At 40.4% G+C, this 19,305-nt stretch overlaps 1 protein-coding gene across 8 annotated transcripts in view; it reads left to right on the top strand.

The window, feature by feature from the left end:
- LOC306640373 (uncharacterized protein) overlaps positions 1-19,305 on the top strand; it is a 258,856-nt gene that overhangs the window by 43,484 nt on the left and 196,067 nt on the right. The window contains exon 1 of one of the 8 annotated variants that reach the window (XM_079104576.1): positions 2,093-12,759. The exons of 6 other annotated variants lie outside the window; for them this stretch is intronic. The gene's annotated coding sequence lies outside the window, so the exon portion shown is untranslated. One more of the 8 variants, XM_079104575.1, reaches the window with a different exon arrangement.

Raw genomic sequence — 19,305 nt, 5'->3', positions numbered from 1 at the left:
AAATAAGCCAATCCTAAAAAACCAAAGGCCAAATGTTTTCCCTGATAAGTGGATAATGGCACATAAACGGGGTGAGGAGATTGGGGGTAAGAGAAGAATGGAGGAACTTTGGATTACATAGAGGGAAATGAGACGGGGGAGGAGGTGGGCAGTATGAAAGATGGTGGAATGAGACATACATCATCACCCTATGTACATGTATGATTACACAAATGGTGTGACTCTACATCATACAACCATAGAAGTGAAAAATTGTACCCCATCTGCATACAATGAATCAAAATGCAGTCTGTAAAAATAAAAAAAAATTTAAAAAGATAAACTGAGGACATACATAAAGATTACAGCTAAGGCATTGGAAGAAAAGACCTAGATTGGTGAGAGATTTTGGAGATGTTTGGGAAGATTGGTTATGGGGAATGAAGAGTCACTTAGAGGAAGGAGGCTGGGTGAGTCCCAGGTTTCTGGCTCTAGTGATTGCATGGATGGTCAGCTGTCATTAGCATGAGCCATGGAGGGTTGGGCACTGTGGGACAGAAGGGTGCTGATGTTGAGTTCTTTCTTCAGCCATATTGAATATGAGTTTCGCGGGGGCCAGTGGGTGCCCAGCAGGACTTTGGGAGCATTTGTCTGGTGTTCCTGGGAGGCATATGGGTTGGCAGAAGGAATGTATATGAACAGTATCAGTGGAGAACATGGGAGCTGGAGCCTCTGCCATGGAAGAGATGGCTCAGGGAGGTCAGGAATGAGAAGTTGCTTGGTATCCCTGGGTCTGCGGGGACCAGGGCATTTTACCATAGGAGTGGTGACTGTTGGATACAGCTCTCTATGGGCCACAGTTCTAGGTGTCTCACTGGGGCTGCCCTCTCTCCTTACTGGCAACTCTGGGGTAATTAGAGAGCAGTTAGGTAGCCCGTGGGCGATTTGTGTTCCTTCTCCCTACTGCGCACCTTCTGCTGCTACAGCTCATCTGAGGCTGAATCTGAAGGTGAGGAGGTGAAAGAACCCTAGTTTACTCAGAGGTGGAGCCATTAAACTCTTGGCTACCATGATGTTTTACTGTTATTTTGAATATGGGTTGCCATTTTCAGAGGTTGTTGGGGATGGTAGTGAATTGGTGGTCTTAATTATAATCAAGATTATCCTTTGTATGAAACCTTTTTATTTTATTCTATTTTATTTTAAAAACCTTTTTATTTTTTAATTATTTATTTTTTTAGGAACAACCCCAAACTCCACCCAACTAGATCCTTTCTCCAAAAAGCTCCTCCAGAGTGAGTAGCTCTCTGTATCAGAAGAACTTCCCTTTTCAGTTCAGAATTTTATCAGCAATTCTTATGCTAAGAGGGGTCAGGAGATGAGGCATTTCTCACGTTACCCTTGAAGCTACTCATGAATAATAGCCTATATCACCTCTATTGTCTGCCCCCACACATAAGCAACCAGACAGAAAGAAGAGAAATTAAAGATTACAGATGAAGTAGGGAAAAAATAACAGAATGAATCAAACTACATTACCCTATGTAGATGTATGATGCCTTTACTCCATGTACAAACAGAGAATCAACATGTATCCCATTTGTTTACAATAAAAATAAATTAAAAAAAAAAAAGAAAGAAATTATGGGCTAGTCCTACTTGGATGGTCATGAATTCAAAAAAGAAAAAAAAAAAAAAAGATTACAGAATGAGCCAAGAGAGCAAGCTAAAGCAGAAGAGAGTGAAGAGGTAAAAAATTCAAGGTAGAGCAGATGGTTATGGTGAGGGGAATGTTAGAGTAGATTAACGACTCAACAGATAGAGAATGAGCCAGATTCCTGGTTTAAAGGCAAGAAGAATAACAGAAAAGTATGCTGAGATCTTCAGAGTGGGATTGAGGACATCTCTACCAAAGAGCAACGCAGCTAAAATAAATTAGGGGTCATCATTCCAGGCTGAATGTATAATGGACTCAGAAGCTCACTGAGGTTTTCACTGCCCCTCCCTACCGTGTCTCATGATCCATGCTACCAGTTGCTGCTGTGTGGAAGAAATCTGCCTCTCCATACTTCCTTCATCAGTGAATTGATTCCCCTGCACTCCAGCTGGGCTGGGCAGGCTGAAGAAGGTACTAAGTGAGACTAGAATGGTCCAAGGGAGCAGAATGACTCCTTTGCTAGTAGGAACTGTTTTGGGAAATGCAGTTCTATCGCTTTGTGTAAAGACTATGCATGTTTTTTTTTTTCCCCCTGTCCCCAGGTAGACAACAATATATGTGAAAACAATGCTTTCTTACAACTTTCAAGCATAGCATCTGCCTAATAAAAAACTCCACCAAGACTTTCAAGAGGGTGCAATTTTTAAAAGGCAAACTTGGCCAGGCTTCAATGCAGTGCCAGCTGAGTCATTTTGAAATGAGAAAAGGAAACAAAGGCCACACCAACCGAGGAGGTCACAGAGTGTGACAAGGGGTCTATAAGGGGGCACACCGTGCTGCCTAATGGGAGAAAACCAAGCCTTTTGTGCTGGGTGAGTCTGGAGAGTGATGGATGCTTTATGTGTCGAAGCTCAGACTTTCCTGTCCTGCGGCCTGGCTGCTGCTCTGAGTTGACTGGCTAGGCAGTGTCTGGCCCTTTGTTTCAGTATCTTCCATCTTCTGAGGCAGAGGCATCAGATTTGATGGACTACTGGTGCCTTCAGACAGGCAAGTTTTATATTCCAAATTCTTTATTAAAACTTGTTAGAAGTAAATAGAAAAGGAACCCTTTAATCCTAACCAGGAATATAAGAGCTGAGACTTCTAAATGAGAATAATAAACCTACATAAAATCACTTCCACCCTTTAAGACCTCATGGAAAGATCCCTTCGGGCTGCACCTCCAATAAGACTGGAAGAGGATAAAATGGTACAGAACTCTGCACTCAGCATTCCTTGTTTTGTTTTTAAACAAATAGTTTAATGCAACTATTTCTCCTCCCTGCTCCTGTCTATCATAGTATTAGTGAGACTAAATCAATGACTGCATCTTGGTGGTCTCCGAGAATATGCTTTGATTTGGTGGGGGAGTGGGGTTTCATTCCAGAGACGGGGATACCTGGTGTGTTCGGTCTCTTTCTAGGGACTGGCTTCTGAGGACTGGCTAGCGTTCTTGCCAGGGGTTCTCTGGATTGAGAAAGCAAAAATTAGAATCCATAGAATCAGGGTTTGGAATGGAAAGGGCTTTGAAAGATCTCTCTAGCCTATAACATGTCACTAGGTGGAGGTGCCCTTCAATTACCCTCGACTGATGAAAATCTCCAGATATAGCACCTAATGCTCTCTGTTTAAATAAGAACCAACACACAGTATTGAATGCTCTCCTAAAGGTGACTCTCCAGCCTTAGCCAGGGATGGCTCAATTTTGTTATATTCATAGTACTTCCTTTTATTCCCACCAACTACTGAAATCTTACAGATACATGGATTAATTAAACCATTCATTTATCCAACAGGCATTGATATGTTAAGTGCCTAGAATGGAAACAATACTAAGCTGAGCACCGGGGAATACAAAAGAAGTAGAGGAATAGTCCTGGTCTTTGAGAAGTATATCATCTTATTGAGTGGGCAAGAAAATAATTCCCTAAGTGACTTTGAGAACAATGCAGCACAGTGCAAAGGAAGTCTGGGTCTGGGGGGAGATGGCGCACAACAGGACTTGAGGGTGTGGTGGTGGAACAAGGCCAGTCTCAAATTGGCTTTTGAGGGAGGTGCTGGATTTAAATTGGTAGAATGAAGAGAATTTGGGAGAAATAGCTTGGGTGTAGATTATGTAGGAATTTGAGATTTTGTTCCTTTCTTCCCCAGGGTCCTCTCCTATCCAAGTTGTCACCCGTAACCTCCGTCCTTCCCCAACCCCTCCCCAGGTGTCTATGATTCATAAGGATGGAGTTTTGTGCTGGTCCTTCTCCAAAAATAGCTCCCCTTCTACGTGACACATACCAGGAACTGCAGTAGAAATTGACTCACGAGAAAGAATCCTGGCTGCCCTGGTTGCCTGCCTTCCTTGGGGTGGGCTGAATGAGACCTGAGTTTGATTTTCTTTGTCTCCTGGCAAACCTTGGTAGTCGGGGCTCTAGCGTTGGCGAGCATGGTACTTAACCAACTCAGTGTAGTTGCTAGTGGGCCCTCTCAGTAATTTCATCAAGCTGGTGGGTTGCTTCTTTCCAAGCTAATGTTCATGAAGATTTTACACTCAAAGCTGGTGTTGCTTCTTATATACACATAATGCTTCCAATCGGTTTACACGTCCCTTCCTCCGGGAGGTCTCCACTGCAGATCCACATCATCAATCCTTCTCTTTTCAACTAGGATACTTATATCACAATTCGTAATTATTTATTTACCTCTGTGGTTCCCTGATTCATGTTTGCTTCTCCCTTTAGAATGTAAATTAGTCAGGCACCTAATTTGTTTGGTTCACCACAATATGTTTAACCCTAGCCAAGGTATTCCAAAGCAAATGATGGATGGATGAAAGAATTTCAAAATAAAATTTCGAGTACATAGAAATGTGTGGTCCTGGGGATCAGGATATCTGAGGTCTCCTTAGAATTCTTGTCAGAGACCAAGAGGTTTCCTGGCTAGTGACTCTGAAATCACTCACAGGCTCCCCCCAAAAGCAGTAGAGAATGCCAGCTGTCAGTCTGGAGCAGAGACATCCTGTGCCCTTTCAGTGAACTCAGAGAGCCTTGAAACGGTCATCCGAGCTGTTTTAAGGTGCTGCCTTGCCTGCGATTGTGTGTGGGATGCCTCTAGCATTGCTACAGGAATCCACTTTATTGCTATGTGGATTCCCATTATGGAGGGGGAATCCATGAGGAAGATGAGCTGTAGTTACAGTAGGTTTCCAAAGGAAGAGAAATTCCTCCTTATTTCATGTTTTCAGTTTCTTACTGATTTTTGACCTAAGGATTTTAGCTTCACATTCTGCATATTAAAATGGCAGCAACAAAACAGCTAATCTTTACAGACAAGGGCAGGCACTGCTCCAAGTGGCTCTGCAGATTCTTTCAATTAATCTTTATGACAGCCTTATGCAATGGATCTGACTGCATTGGTAGGACCGCTGTATGGAAGAGGCCCAGAGAGAGGCAATACCAAGCAAACAAGTGGTAGAGCTGGTGTTTGGACCTGGTTTAGTTCTGCAGCCTGTACTCTCTCCTGCTTCCAATCACAGGCCAGTATTTTGTAGGCCAACCTACTCATATGCAGGTCCATATAGAGTACATATGCATTTTCTGATTGAGTTATTACAATAACCCTATGAGATGAACACAATAACTATGCCTGTGTTGTAGGTGATGACCCTGAGACACAGAGAGGTTGGGAATCTTACCAAGATCACAGAGCCAGTTATTAGTATTGCCAGGCTCAAGCTTTGCTCATCTTACAGCAAAAGCCACTACACAGTACTCCCTATGCATTCCCAGAAACATTCCATATGGACAGTGCAGTTTGGTGGCCTCGTGGGACATGTTGATGTCCTGTCAAAACTGCAGTAGAAAACTGAAGATGCTGAGTTTTTCTATTGTTGTGTTGCAACCTTTCTGTTCCTGCATCTTTTTCTTTTTCTTTCTTTGGGTGCTGGGGATCGAACCCAGGGCCTTGTGCTTACAAGGCAAGCACTCTACCGACTGAGCTATCTCCCCAGCCCCTGTTCCTGCATCTTGAACAGGAAAAGCGTTCTTCTTTTTGATGATGCTGGTTGGTCAAACTGACCTGCTTTCCAAAACTGAGAACTCACATTTTCCATACTAGCACGCTTCTGGTAAATGAGCTGTTTCGGTTTTCGTTCTTTCCACTTGAGTTGATTCCTGACCCTGCAAAAGAAGGTGGTGAACTGAGGCAGGGATCCTCTGTTTTTGTTAGTCAAAATTCTCTCTTGGAACCAATGAAAAACAAGGGAATTTAAATTACCCAAGTCAGCTGCCTACGGTACGTTCACCATGTATTGGGAAAATAGAAACTGTAGTTCAGCTTCTTCAGAAGAGATGCTTAAATGGATTTGTGCTCTTTAGCTTTGACCTATTCTTTCCATCCATGCATTGCCCATGTGCTGGACCCAGAGATGGGCCTGAAGCCCCCAACCCTTGACCCCTGCACAGTCTACCTTCTTTTCTTTGATGTGCTTTGGTCCCTGTTTACACCTAGTCCTGTGAATAGAGCTCAAACTTGGTCTGATCCCTTCCAACTTTAATTTATAAATGCTCTCAGCAGTACTTGGGCCTTGACACTGTCCTGCAGAGTTTTGTTTGATTAACCTCTCTGACTACTGGTTTCCCTGGTTGCCTTGAGGTGGAATCTTCTGCTCCAATCTCAACCCCTCTGAATTCAATTTCAGACCCTTTGCCAGTATGGCCAATCCCAAGGCCGCAAGTTTTTACTGCTGTCTTATCAAACCTCAAATCAGCAATAACACCCGGCACACTGTTTAAACCATGGGAAGCTTTTGCAAGTCTTTTGATCCTCATGTGGATGAAATAGAAAAGTGCTTTCAATGCTTTGACAGTTTCACTTACTATAGAGGATTTAAACACAAACATCTGAATAGAACTCATGACCCTCAAACAGGTCTGAATATATATATAAATGTATATATGACTTTAGCATATTCGAAATATCAATATAGAAGAGGAGGGATGGTAGAAAATTTGTCAATTAAAAGGAAAAGAAGCCAGGCACATGCCTCTAATCCCTGTGATTCAGGAGGCTGAGGCAGGAGGATGGAGAGTTCTAACCAAGCCTCAGCAAAAGCAAGGTGTTAAGCAACTCAGTGAGACCCTGTCTCTAATTAAAATACAAATAGGGCAGAGATGTGGTTTGGTAGTTGAGTGTCCCTGAGTTCAAACCCTAGTACCCCCCCGCTCCAAAAAAGGGAAAATAAAATCCTTAAGTTATATCTTACAAAACAAAAACAGGTAGATTCTTCCAAGCAAAAATTTTGCATAAAAATAATTTTAAAAGAATATAGGTGAATATTTGATTTTGAGGGAAAAGTATCTCAAAGTATAAAAGCATCTGATGCTATCATAAAGGAAAATATTAAAAAATTGCATATGTAGAATATGAAAGTTCTATAAATTAAAAATAGAAGCCAAAGTAGAAAATGTATCTGTGCCAGGGATGGTGGTGAGCAGAGCAATATCAGAGGCTCTGGCAGGAGCATTGCAAATTTGAGGCCAGCCTCAAACTCTGAGGTAGCAAGATCAGTCTCAAAAAATAAAATGGGCTGGGTGTGGATCTTGGTGGGAGAGCATCCCTGGTTCAGTCCCTAGTACTTGGGAGTGGGGAGGAGAAAATGTATTTGTGATGACTAAGGAGAGCACAAATTTGAGTATGCCTACAGGGTTTACACACACACCTCTATACACATACATGTAAGTATGTCTCACAAGTCAGTAAGAAAAATAATAGCAACACAACAGAGAAAATGGCAAAGGCCAGGGATAGGTCGTAAAATGAAAAGAAGAAATGGTCAACGAACTCTCATAATATCAGTGCAATTCACTGCAATTCAAGCAATACAAGTGAAACAGCACTGCTAAGAAGTAGTAGATGTTACAATAAATAAAGCAAAACCCAAGGCCAGTGAGAAATGGAAACCCCATCCAATAGCTAGGTAAATTGGCAAAACTTTCTAGAAAACTCCTAAGTAATACATGAAAAAAATGAAAGTACTTTAATTCAATAACCCTGCTCCTACTCTCTATGAAGGAAGGATAGCTGAAGGGTGTCTCACAGTCTTAGATGTAATCTAAAATCTGAAAGCATTCTAAGTGCTCAATTTTGGAGAAATGATCAAATATTATATAATCCTTTAAATATTATATCATATAATATAATCATTTAAAATGTGTTTGAGGTATATTTAGATGTCAAAATATTATATAATCCTTTAAAATGTGTTAGAAGCATATTTAGATATCAGAAACGCTCCGGATATGTTGTTCACCTGAACAGGTAGGAAGAGAAACTAAATTACGATCCATACATTGTTAGAAATGTGCAGATTTATGGGTAAGGACCCACCTATGTAAAGACTAAGAAGGAGATTTATTAAAATACCATGTAGCTATCCCTGATGATGACGATTATGGAAAATTTTGTCATCTCTGTATTTCTTTTCCCTTAAAGCTTTGGTAGCAAGGATGTTCTTGTTGTAATAAGGAGAGTAGGAGACATTAAGATGTGCGTAGCTGCATGACTGGAATCGCTACAGAATTTCCTCCTTTAGTTTCCATTCAACGTCAGGGCAGAGAGGAGAAAGGGCCGTGCCTTCCTTCCCTTTGCAGCACCTGGGCCAGAGCAGGTTGTTTGAGAAGCGAGAACATGCATCTCCAGGTACTCAAGAGGGAGTCCTGGTCAGCTGCACACACCACACAGTGTCAGAGAAGAAACCCAGGTACTTTTCATGGACACATATTAGAAAGCATGGAAATACTCACGAGTTCTAGAGACTGCGCTCCAGGGTATCGGATCCAGCCATTCCTGATCTCAGGAACTTGCTCTCCTGAAAGTTGCCCCAGGTGGAAAACGTGACTCTGGCTTTCCTAACAGCCCTTTCTCGTCACAGTGAGATGGCTTTAATTATACCTGCTTCCTGAGCCGGTAAGCTTTGGTGGGGCAGGAACCCACTGCATGATACGTGGTAGGGCCATACTCAGTGTTAGGTGTTGAATGGATGCACTCATCAAATGACTCAGTTCACACTTAGACACTTTGTTTCTGAAGTTTCACTTGACTTGGGAGATTATCTTTTCTTTCAGATTTCACCCATGACAGACCTAGCTTGAGGGCCATTGGGTTCTACTTGGTACTGAAATTCATTTTGATGAGGTTCTAAGGAGAAAAGAAAGATGAGAGTGGTCAAGAAGGGGACCTTAAATGCTTTGACAGTTTCATTAGTCTCCTTGGATGTGACATTGGCTTTATCATATGCTCTGTGATCTTGGGCAAGTCACTTGACTTCTCTGTGCTCTAGTTTCTTCCTCTGTAAAACTGATGGTAACAATAGCACAGACCTCGTAGGGATATTGAGAAGATGAAGTGGGTCGTCAGACATAAAACTCTTAGCACAGTATAAATTGCCTGGCCCGGTGTAAGTGCTTTTTAAGTGGTGGCTATTATTATTTTCTTCCCTTAAAAGCAGCAGACATCCTCTTCAGTTAACCATACCTATTGAATTAGTTTTCTAGTTTCTATAAGCCTCCCAATGTTTTCTATCAACCATGCGTGGATAATGAACTTGATGTCTTAATAAAGCTCGATATTTTGTAGCAATTATTTTAAGCTCTCTATTCATTGTCTCATTTCATTAGTTAATGATCATCTTGACAAAGTAATGAAAAGGGTCCCTTAAAATATACTTCTGATATTGCAGACGTCAAATACCAATTACCACAAAGCGCCGTTCCAAGACTAGTGGTATCTTTCTCACTTAACACTAGTCATTATTTTCATTTTATCATTAAAATTTGTCTTCTTTAGAGTCTAAGCTCTTTGAGGGCAAAATTATCTTTCTGAACACCTCACCTTTACTGTTCTTTGTGAATATTTTGCTCATAGAAAAATACCTCTTAAATGCATAAATCGATACTTTCCCCCAAACACAGGGAACACTTTGCGGGGATGTTTTTACTACTTCTGACACATTGCTAGGTTTCTTCCTATAATTTCATTGTGGAACTTTAGATCCTTACTTGTTTTTTTTTTTTATTTTTTTTATTTTCACTTTCAAAGGAAGGTACCTCCATGTACAACTGAGATTAAGATCCACTGGAAGACTGGTTGATGGTGGCTGATTCATGTGACAGTCTTTTTCCAGTAGAAATGACTGCTATTTCCCTTTAGGTTTGACACATTTATCTGGCCCTGTATTGTATTATTCATCCTTCATGTTTTATTATAAATAGCATGTTCTGTTTTTAAATGCATTATTGCTATTTTTATGTCAATAATAATATTACCCTTCAGTTGTATAGTGCTGAACAGTGCGTAGAGCTCTTTATGTAAATTATATCATTTAATCTGCACAGTAAGATTGTGTTTTCAGAGCTGTTTTACATGTGGAAATAGAGGATTGGGACGAGAAAGGGTAGACTGTTTTGTGCCATGTGCTTACACACATTATCTCTTTCAACTCTCACAGAAGCCCTTGAAGTTGAGCAATAATATCCCTATTTTGCTAATAAAAATCTGAGGTCCTGAGGTGCTAACTAGTGTTTAATAGAGCTGAGATTCAAACCCTTCCTTGTCTGGCAATACAACAAATGTTCTTTCTACCACACCAGTGGAGGATTGAATTATGGCACAGCCTCGATTTAGTAGAGAGTCTAGTTTTTTATGAGTGAAGCTGCTGTTTTGAAGGTCCAGTGACATTAAAATCCAGATGTGCACAGAACTATAGAGACCACTTCAGGCCATCCCTTCTGTGCCCCATCCTCTTCCTTTGCTTTCCTAGTCCTTCCTTGCTAGTGAGAAATAGGGCGCATGCTGTCACCAGGTTGCCTTGTGATGTGGGTCACTGTTTGCATAGTCTCCAGTCAATGCGATAATTCGGAGTGTAGCTGAGCACCATGAGCATTCTCACCATCCCTTCCCTGTTTGGTCCAATTCCTCTGTGCAGAATATCTCAGGAAACCGAGATCAGAAATCTGGTCGTTCAGGGTGACCCAGGAAGTGGAGAACACCAGCTTCCCTTGCAGATATCCTAACGTGCATCTCAAGGATGTTTGTTGCAAAATTTTGAAAAATGACCTGTTTGATTAGACCTGGGGTGGTGTTAGTGTATTACAGAGAATCTCGTGAAAAAAGAACAAGTTTGATCTTGGAAATGCAATGGTATCTTTATATCCTAATAACCTGGGTTGGAAGATAGAAGCTCCGTGTTCATTTTCAGGTCAGAGAGTCATTGCTAAGGAGAATTCATTTTCCTTAAGTGCTTTTCCTTTCAAGTCACGTTTTACTGCTGGAGTTACTCAGCGAATTAATAGGTATAGAAATGCAAAGCTCTTTTCTTATTACATTCTATCGATCTGATTGCAGTGTCATTAATTGAAAGACTAGGCAAATGTGATGGATAGTTCAGCTCGAGATTCTACATTCATTTTGGCCCAGATCTGTTGGGAGAAAACTGCATGAAACTGACTGAAAGAAGTCTTTTGGTCTGACATGAATTATCCTTCCTTTGTCAATCCCTGTGAGAGCGCCATTCAGTGCTAGCGAGATTTACAATGTGAAATTGTAAACTGTTTCTACCCTTAAAGGAAAATAAAAACTCCGGATGCTTATCTGCAGAGTTGGAAATAATCCATCCTGTAACTCCCTTTTATAGATTACTCATATGCAACATTAAAAAAATTCAGACAGAAATTCTGACTCAAAAAATATGGTAGGTAGGCATTTTGTTCTTTTTAAAGTAATTTCATTTGTGATATTGTTTTGAAACATTATTTTTATTCATCACCATTCAGTCCATCTCTACTCTGCAAGTATATGAAACTTTAGAGAGATTGTTATGTGGTTAGGGATGTTTTTGTATTTTTTTTTTTGATTGTTTGACCTACTATTCCTTGGATTTCTCCCACAAATTTAAATTAACTTGAGAATTTTGTATAAGTACAAATATGTCCACATACATATTTCATAAGCACTTTAATATGAAAAATTTAAGGAAGTCTTTTAAAATATTTTAATCTCCATGCAAAGGAAAATATTCTCCAGATCAGACAAGAATATACCAGATTACATTTAATTTGTTCACAAAGGCAAAGCTTATCTCTTTGCTTTCTAGTTTATCACATTTTAATGAGCTGGGCTAGTTTTCTGTTGTGTTTGTTATTTTAAGTATTTGAGGCTTGAAGTGAATGGGAAGAATATCCAAATTTAAAGTGCATCTAAATCTGCCATAAAACTCCATCCCCTTCTTGGTCTTCATGAACATTATTGTTTAGAGGAGTTCAAAAGTTTAGTGCATGTTTAATAGTAAAGATCCCATTCCAATATGTTTGTCCTTTGGTCTACGGTGTTCGCATTGCCTTTCTCAAGGTGTGATTTCTATTCTTGGTCTTGCTCTCAGATGTGGAAAGATAGGAAGTGAATACATTGCCACACAGCATGACCTCATTTTGGAACACATCTTGAAAATGTATTTAATGCTTTCTGAGCACAGAGACAATGGATTCTGGTTTGGGGTCCTCCTCCCTGACCTTTGGCTTGGTGAGCAATGTGGACTGCTTCCTCTGCTCATCAGCTGCTCTCAGCATGGAAAGGAGGCTGCACCAACGTAGGGAAGCAAATGCTGTTGCTGAGTGCACAGGCTGCCTTACCCATGATATTGTGTCTAAAAATACATGCACTGAGAGGCAGGCATATGCTCACGCCTTGGTGTGAAGGAGCTCTCGCCTGTGTTTCTTGCTATAGCATCTAAATTCTGGAGAGAGGAATTAAATTATTCCAGAAGCCCTGCCAGGTTTTGATTTGCCATTGTCTCTGCGTCTTCGTTGCCTTTGAATGGGACCCTTGATCCAAGGCTTTCATAGACCAGCCGGTGCTGATGGGCTCTGTGACTTGATGATGGCGCCTGCTCGTTCCGGTTGTGTCCTGTCTCAGGCATGATTTTCTCTCCTGTCTGGGAGGTAGACAGCACTGGGCAGAGGTTGCACCTGACACGTTAGACCTCCGTTGTCACTGCTGTGGCTGTTATTCCCCTCGGCAAGAGCCAAGGAGCGAACAGGACGGTGGGTCACCTCGCCGGCTATTTAGCACCATTTCTTTTCTCCCCCTCAGCCTTGTTAGGATTTTTTTCTCTCTTAACTGACAGGGTTTGGAGAGGGTTCCTGGGCCCCCCTCTCTACCCCACTTGGTCTTGATAAGGATTCTTTCTCCCGATTTGTAACACCTCCGCTCATTATGAAAGCTTGCTAGACTCTCATGCCCCGTCCCTGCAACTCAGTTTTTATGCTCTATTGTTGGGTTTTCTCTTTGAGCATTAGCTCCAAATTTCTCAGCTTCTTGTGGTTAAGAGGGGTGAAATTAGGGTGGGCTATTTTGTGTAGGAAGAAAGAAAACAAAAATTGCTCTTTGGAGTGATAGTCCCAAGAACAGGAATAAATAGCAGAGGAAAATAAGGCGCTGCTACTCTGCAGCCACACTGCAGCCTGCCTGTAAATACATGTCTTCAGGTGAGGCTGTGCGTCTTGTTTATAGAGTTGGAGAACGATGTTAGCCTTCAAGATATTTTCTGCATGTTGTCTGAAATACTTTTAATTCTAACAAGAAGTCCCAAGGAAAGAAATTCCTCTTTTCGTGCACCAGAAAAGAGGAACAAAATCAGATAACATCAGATGTAAAGTACACCATTCCATTGAAATTATCCATATTTAATATCAGCTGCTTCTTATACCTCCCTCTTTCTCCTTGTGTGTTCAAGTTAGCAATATTTTGATGTCCTTAAACATTGAAAAGCAATGAGTGCATTGTTTTATGAAGGGTATTTTTAAAAAATTTTTGAGGTTTCTGTAAAATGAGATAAAAGAATGCCTTATTTTGTTTTAGTTGGTTAATATAAAATATATTCAATGCAAGCTAACAGACACATGTCCAATGTAAGCTGTTAACAATGTGCAACTAAAATAATACACACATGCACACATGTATAACCCCCCCCCCCCCAAAAAAAAAAAAAAAAAAACCCACCCAATGTTAACTAAAATCTGGGCTTGAGGAGAATTCATCTTCTCATATGTTTTTCTACAACTGAATATTGTCTCTTCCTTTTCTTCATACTATTTTCTTAGCTTCTTTTATAATAGTCACTGAAATGGACAAAGAACTATACCACATAGTTATTTTCAGTTCTAGTGGCAGTAGATGAAAATGAAGCGAGGGTCAAATGTGCCAGAAACTCCTATTTGTCACCAGGTTTTCCTGTTAGTTCAGCTTAATACATTTGATTCCCAAGGATGCCAATGAAACATGTATGCTTATAGATGCTCCATGCCTAATGATGCAGCTGGATCTATTAATAACATATAATATTGCATAGATTTGAGGGTTAAGCAGAAGGAAAAGAAAAGCAAACGGGAAAAGGTGCCGTTATTTGTAGCCAGCAAGTTGTGCGATCCAGGTGCTGGAGTATTTGCATGCCTTTCCACCTTTGTTCCTTCAGAGGCAGTGAGGGTCTCAGCTATTGCTGACTAATTGATAGTTGTAGTAACCGCTATAGGCTCCTTAGATTAGAAATGCATGCAGACGTGTGTCTTGATTCGAACATTAAGGAATGCACACTCTCACACAGGCAGAAAGTCTTCATACTAATAGAGGTGTGATGGAGATAGCAGGACATAAAACAGAAGAGACAGAAAGAGATAGAAAGAGGCAGAGAGAAGGAGAGAGAGGCAGAGAGAGGGAGAGAGAGGGAGTGAGAGAGAGGGAGAGAGAGAGAGAGAGAGAGATGGCTGGCAGCAAGTATACCCCTGCAAATAGTTCTAAAAAGCGTTTGCAAATGCAGAAGGCTTCAGAACCATCCAACAATTCAGACACCCTTTTTATTTCTTCTCTGCGGGACGCCTCCATCCAGACTATTCGCAAAAAAACGGAAAAGGTGAGAGCCCTGCCATCTTAGCTCAGAATTCATCTGATTCCCTTTTTTCCCCCCTGCCTGGTATTCCTCAATCCATTGTCCATGCATCCGATGGCAGCCGCCCTTGCTCTTGAATGCAAGTGTCACAGCAGGAGCAGAAAGAGGGCTGAGGGAAGGAAGGCATTGTCAAAGCCACGGTTGTCTATTGTTTCTTTGCTTTCACTGCTCTGCTTGTTTTTTTTTTTTTTTTTTTTTTTTCCTTTCCTAGTGGCCTCTGTCGAGGAGGAGGGAGAAAATTGCAAGAGTTAGTGGAGTAGTAGAGTGGAGCCGTTTATTCTGCACACTGTTTTGATAAACAGCTCAGCAATGCAGTCCACAAAATTAGGAAACAGTAAGAGTGGAGGATTCTGGTGGGAGATTGAGGGAGAGGCTTTGGAGACCTGCTTGCTCCTGCCTAGATGCCAAAGGCAGTTTCTTCTGAAGGACTTCCGTGGTGATATTTGTTTTCTGTTGTAGTTTTAGATTTGAAAAATCATGAGAAAGGTCTTATTCATCTGTCAAGCTTCCTCTTTGTTTATATTTTGTAACAACTGGATGGAAATTTTAAGGAAGGCCATATCTGCTGTTTGAGATTTGCTCAAATGTTGAAACCAGTGCAGCCTGAATCTGCGATTGTCTTTTTCAGATCATTTAAGTTTGCATGTGAAATTTGCGTGATTACTTTCTGATGTATATTACAAAAAAAAAAAAAAAAAAGTGACCATTGTTTGTGTAGCCGTAAGTCTTGGTATTATGTTATTTTGAACATTAAACATAGCTGCTCTTTTGGGTGACATTTATGCACGAGTGATTATCTTCTTTGAACAGGCCAACTCCTGATAATCCCCAAAGTTTTCAAAGGTTGCAGAGTTGCAACACCAAAATAGATTTGTAGGAAAGTATTTCAAATGAGCATTTGACATTACATGAAAATGCTGGGAATTTTCTCAGCAACTTCTCTTTCTGTAATTTTAATCACTTTTATTTAAAAGTGATTTTATACAGAAAGAATCAGAGGAGCAGATTCAAACTATTTAGCTAAAAAACCAAACACATTTACACATTTTACAAACTTAGTTTTAGCTTAGAGAAATCACATACCTCCAAATGGTTCTCTGTCCTTTTCTTCTTTCTAAATATTATAGTACCTACAATTATTTAGAAAAAAATCATTCCAAATTGACATTTTTTCCTTCTCAACGTCTGACTCAAGTCCAGGACCCTTTGCTATTTTCAGACTTTGCTAAATATTCATCATTTTATTTCTAAAATACATTCCAAGTTAAAAAGGGATATATGGACAGACAGAAGAAAAAAAATTTTCTTTTGAGGAATCATTCCATTTTATAACATATGCCGGTGGATTGGTCTTCAATATGAACTTAAAATTTCTTTTATGTCCAAATAATGATTATAGTCTGTCTGTGAATGTAAGGGTGAACAAACTTTAGGATTCCACAAGAAAATATTCTAAATTGGAAGTCTGAGATTTCACATACGTGAACATCTGGTTTGGAACAAATATACAGATACAAATATATTCTCTCCCTTTCTGTTCTCACTGCCTTAATTTAGGGGACTCAGACTGAGCCACCCTGCCTCTCTTTTGTGAAGGGACAGTTTGAAATGTCTATAGAAAGCAAACTTCTTGAAGAAATGCAGAGCAGGCCATGGTTTGAATACAAGTCTGAATTTAATTGTGGCCACCCTGGTAGTTTCGCTGTTTAACTTCCAGCATGCGTCTGCATGATCCGTACAGCAATTCTAAGCCAGGATTTGTGAGTAAGGAAAATTTATCTGTGATAAAGTTACATGTTAAAAAAAAATATATATATATATATTTTTTTGAACAGTTACTTGGGGCTGACTCAAAAGTCAAATTTAAACAAATGATCCCAAAACTCCTTTGAAAGGGGAAGTTGGTATTGCTCTCTTCTTCAGGGCACTTTGGATAGAGATAATGGCAGAACCCCATCTTCTGATCGTCTCTACTTTGGTAAAGGGTGATGGGAAAAATGTGGCCGAAATATTACAAGACTGGGTATTCTTTCCATTTAAAGTTCCAGAAGAGACAAAGAAATGAATGAAAGGCTCAGGGTCTCTGATTAAAGCAGTCTGAGTTCTTTTTGCACTTCCAAAGGGTGTAGTTTTCCACGGGGCTGGGAGGAATGCTCACGCCCACAGGAACAGACTTGGAGGGAAACCCCATCTCCTAGCCTGTGCCCTCCGCAGATATTTAACCTCTTCTGGAACAACTTGAAAGGAACAGCTGAGCTTCTGGCTAAGGTTCATTTCCAGACATTTTAAAAGCACAGGTTCAAACATTAATCCAAATGTTTCACACAATTCTCTGTAGTTGTTTCAGTATACAGAAAACTTTTAAATCAGACAGTAGACCAAACCTAGGCATTTCTTAAAAGTGGATTTGCTCCACCTCCAATATTTTTACATATTGAACACAGTGTGGTCACATGTTATCTGTGACTTTTATCATCTAGACCGTAAGATCACAAACATTTAAAAAGAAAGAGGGAGAAAAGAACAACATTTGGTTTTTAATAAAGGAGAACACCTTACCAAGAATCAGCAAAAGATCACCTGTATGTGAACACAGAAGATAAACCAGGACGCAACTGATAACTCCTTCTTACCCACAATGCCCTGGGCACCGAAATGGCAGTGATGACCAAAAATAATAAACTCATATCCAGTCCCCTCACTCATGGAAAATGTTTTCTTTTTCAAAAGAATATCTGTCATTGAGATTCTGCAGTCAAGTAGCAGACACACCTTTCAGAGTTACCACCTTTTAAAGCCCTCAAGGTTTCTTTTTCCTCTCCCATTTGGGAAGACAACATGGGACTGGCCCCTTTGGAAAGGCTGGCATACCTTCTACTACCCAACTGCATGAGGCCTCCATGCGTGGGCCAAGGACACAGCCCTCCTTGAATTTCATGTGTGATGTAGGGCTCCTCCCACTCACAAGGAAGGCGACACATATTTGCCAAGGGGAAAATTCCTGCAGTGCTGATCAACAGCACAACCAACAGTTTTTGTGATGTTTAGGGAACACACAAGGGAAGAAGCTTAATTGTATGTTACACTAGTCCAAGGGCATTTAAAGGTGATGTTTTGTGCTCTAGGCCTTGGGTTTAAAAACAAGCAAATATGGAAAAAATCTACAGGGTTTTTTTTTTTTTTTTTGCTGTTTGTTTTTTGCACTAGGGATGTCTGGGTTACATCCCCAGTCCTTCTTTTTATGTTTTATTTTGAGACAAGTTCTCACTAAGTTGCTTAGGGCCTCACCAAGTTGCTGAGGCTGGCCTAGAAATTGCAATTCTCCTGCCTCAGCCTCCTGAGCTGCTGGGATTACAGTCTTGTGCCACCAGGCCTATCTCTATAGGGGTGCTTTTCTCCCCCCATTTTTTTTTTTGGCAAGAAGGCAGGCATGGGATAGACACTATTCTATTTAGGTAGACTGGCAAGGATAACTGTAGATTTGGGGGACTTTCTTAAAAATAATCATATTATTTCTGCAGTGGATGTGTATGTATACATACATACCATGCACACATTCATATATATATAAACTTACACATACATGCATACACACACAACATACACATATGCAAGCATATATATATATAATATATATTATATTTCCATACTTATTTAATGTGAAATATTATGGAAATAAGACAATGAGGATTTGGAGAAAATGCTCCCTCTAGCCACTTCTCTGGGTGTAGAATTGGAAGGATGTGAAGATATGTAAGATGCCTACTCCCCAGAACTGCTAAAAAGAAAGTTTGTGGGAGGGTATTAAAAGAAATATCTCAGAATAGCAATCCTTTAAAAGTTTGCAATATTTTAATATCTCTCATTCTTAAATCCCTTTCACTAACCCCCATTCCTTTGGATCTTCTTGTCCTATCCTGATCCCAACTCCTGGCAAAGGATAACTAAAATAAAACCTGGTGGAAACACCAATGCTGTTACTCAGTGAGAAGAGGTTATCTAAATCTAGGTCAAGAACTCATAGAATAAATGTATTTTATTCATATTGCTTGATTTATTGAAGGACACAGATTACTGTTACTGTGCAAAACCTTTTCCCAAGAAGTTTAGGTCATTTGGCTATCAAAATCTACTTCATCTTCATACTCTTGAAAGAGTGATTTCTCCTTCTAACATCCATAAAGGGAAGAGCTCTTCACGTACATGGTGAAGAGCCATGAGGATTTCGGCTTACCCACCATTAGGAAACATGGTGCTAGATCATGGTAGATCCTGGGCTGAGACCAAGACCTATGCTTCCCAGCCAGCTGCTTGGGTCCTTGTTTTTAAAGAGTGTTACTTTTCAGGGTTACCCTTGGGGTCGACAGGAATTCAGTTGCCGCTCTGGGCTGGTGAGTGTAACCAAAGACCCAGGTGGGCCCTATACCTCCCACTTACCTAGGATAATTTAGATGGCAGAAGTAAGTTCTGGTGTTCTGTTGGACAAGTAGGGTGACTGCTGATAGCAATACTGTACTGTGTATTTCAAAGAAGCAAGAATAAAAGATATTAAGTGTTTTCATACAAAGAAAATGTCAATGTTTGAGGACCTAGATATACATCTTCCTAGGTTGAACATTATACAATGTATACATGTATTGAAATA

The sequence above is a fragment of the Sciurus vulgaris genome (assembly GCF_902686455.1).
Source record: "Sciurus vulgaris genome assembly, chromosome: 11".
NCBI classification, from domain to species: domain Eukaryota; kingdom Metazoa; phylum Chordata; class Mammalia; order Rodentia; family Sciuridae; genus Sciurus; species Sciurus vulgaris.
The sequence above is the reverse complement of the archived record's forward strand: the minus strand, read 5'-3'. Positions and strand labels throughout refer to the sequence as shown.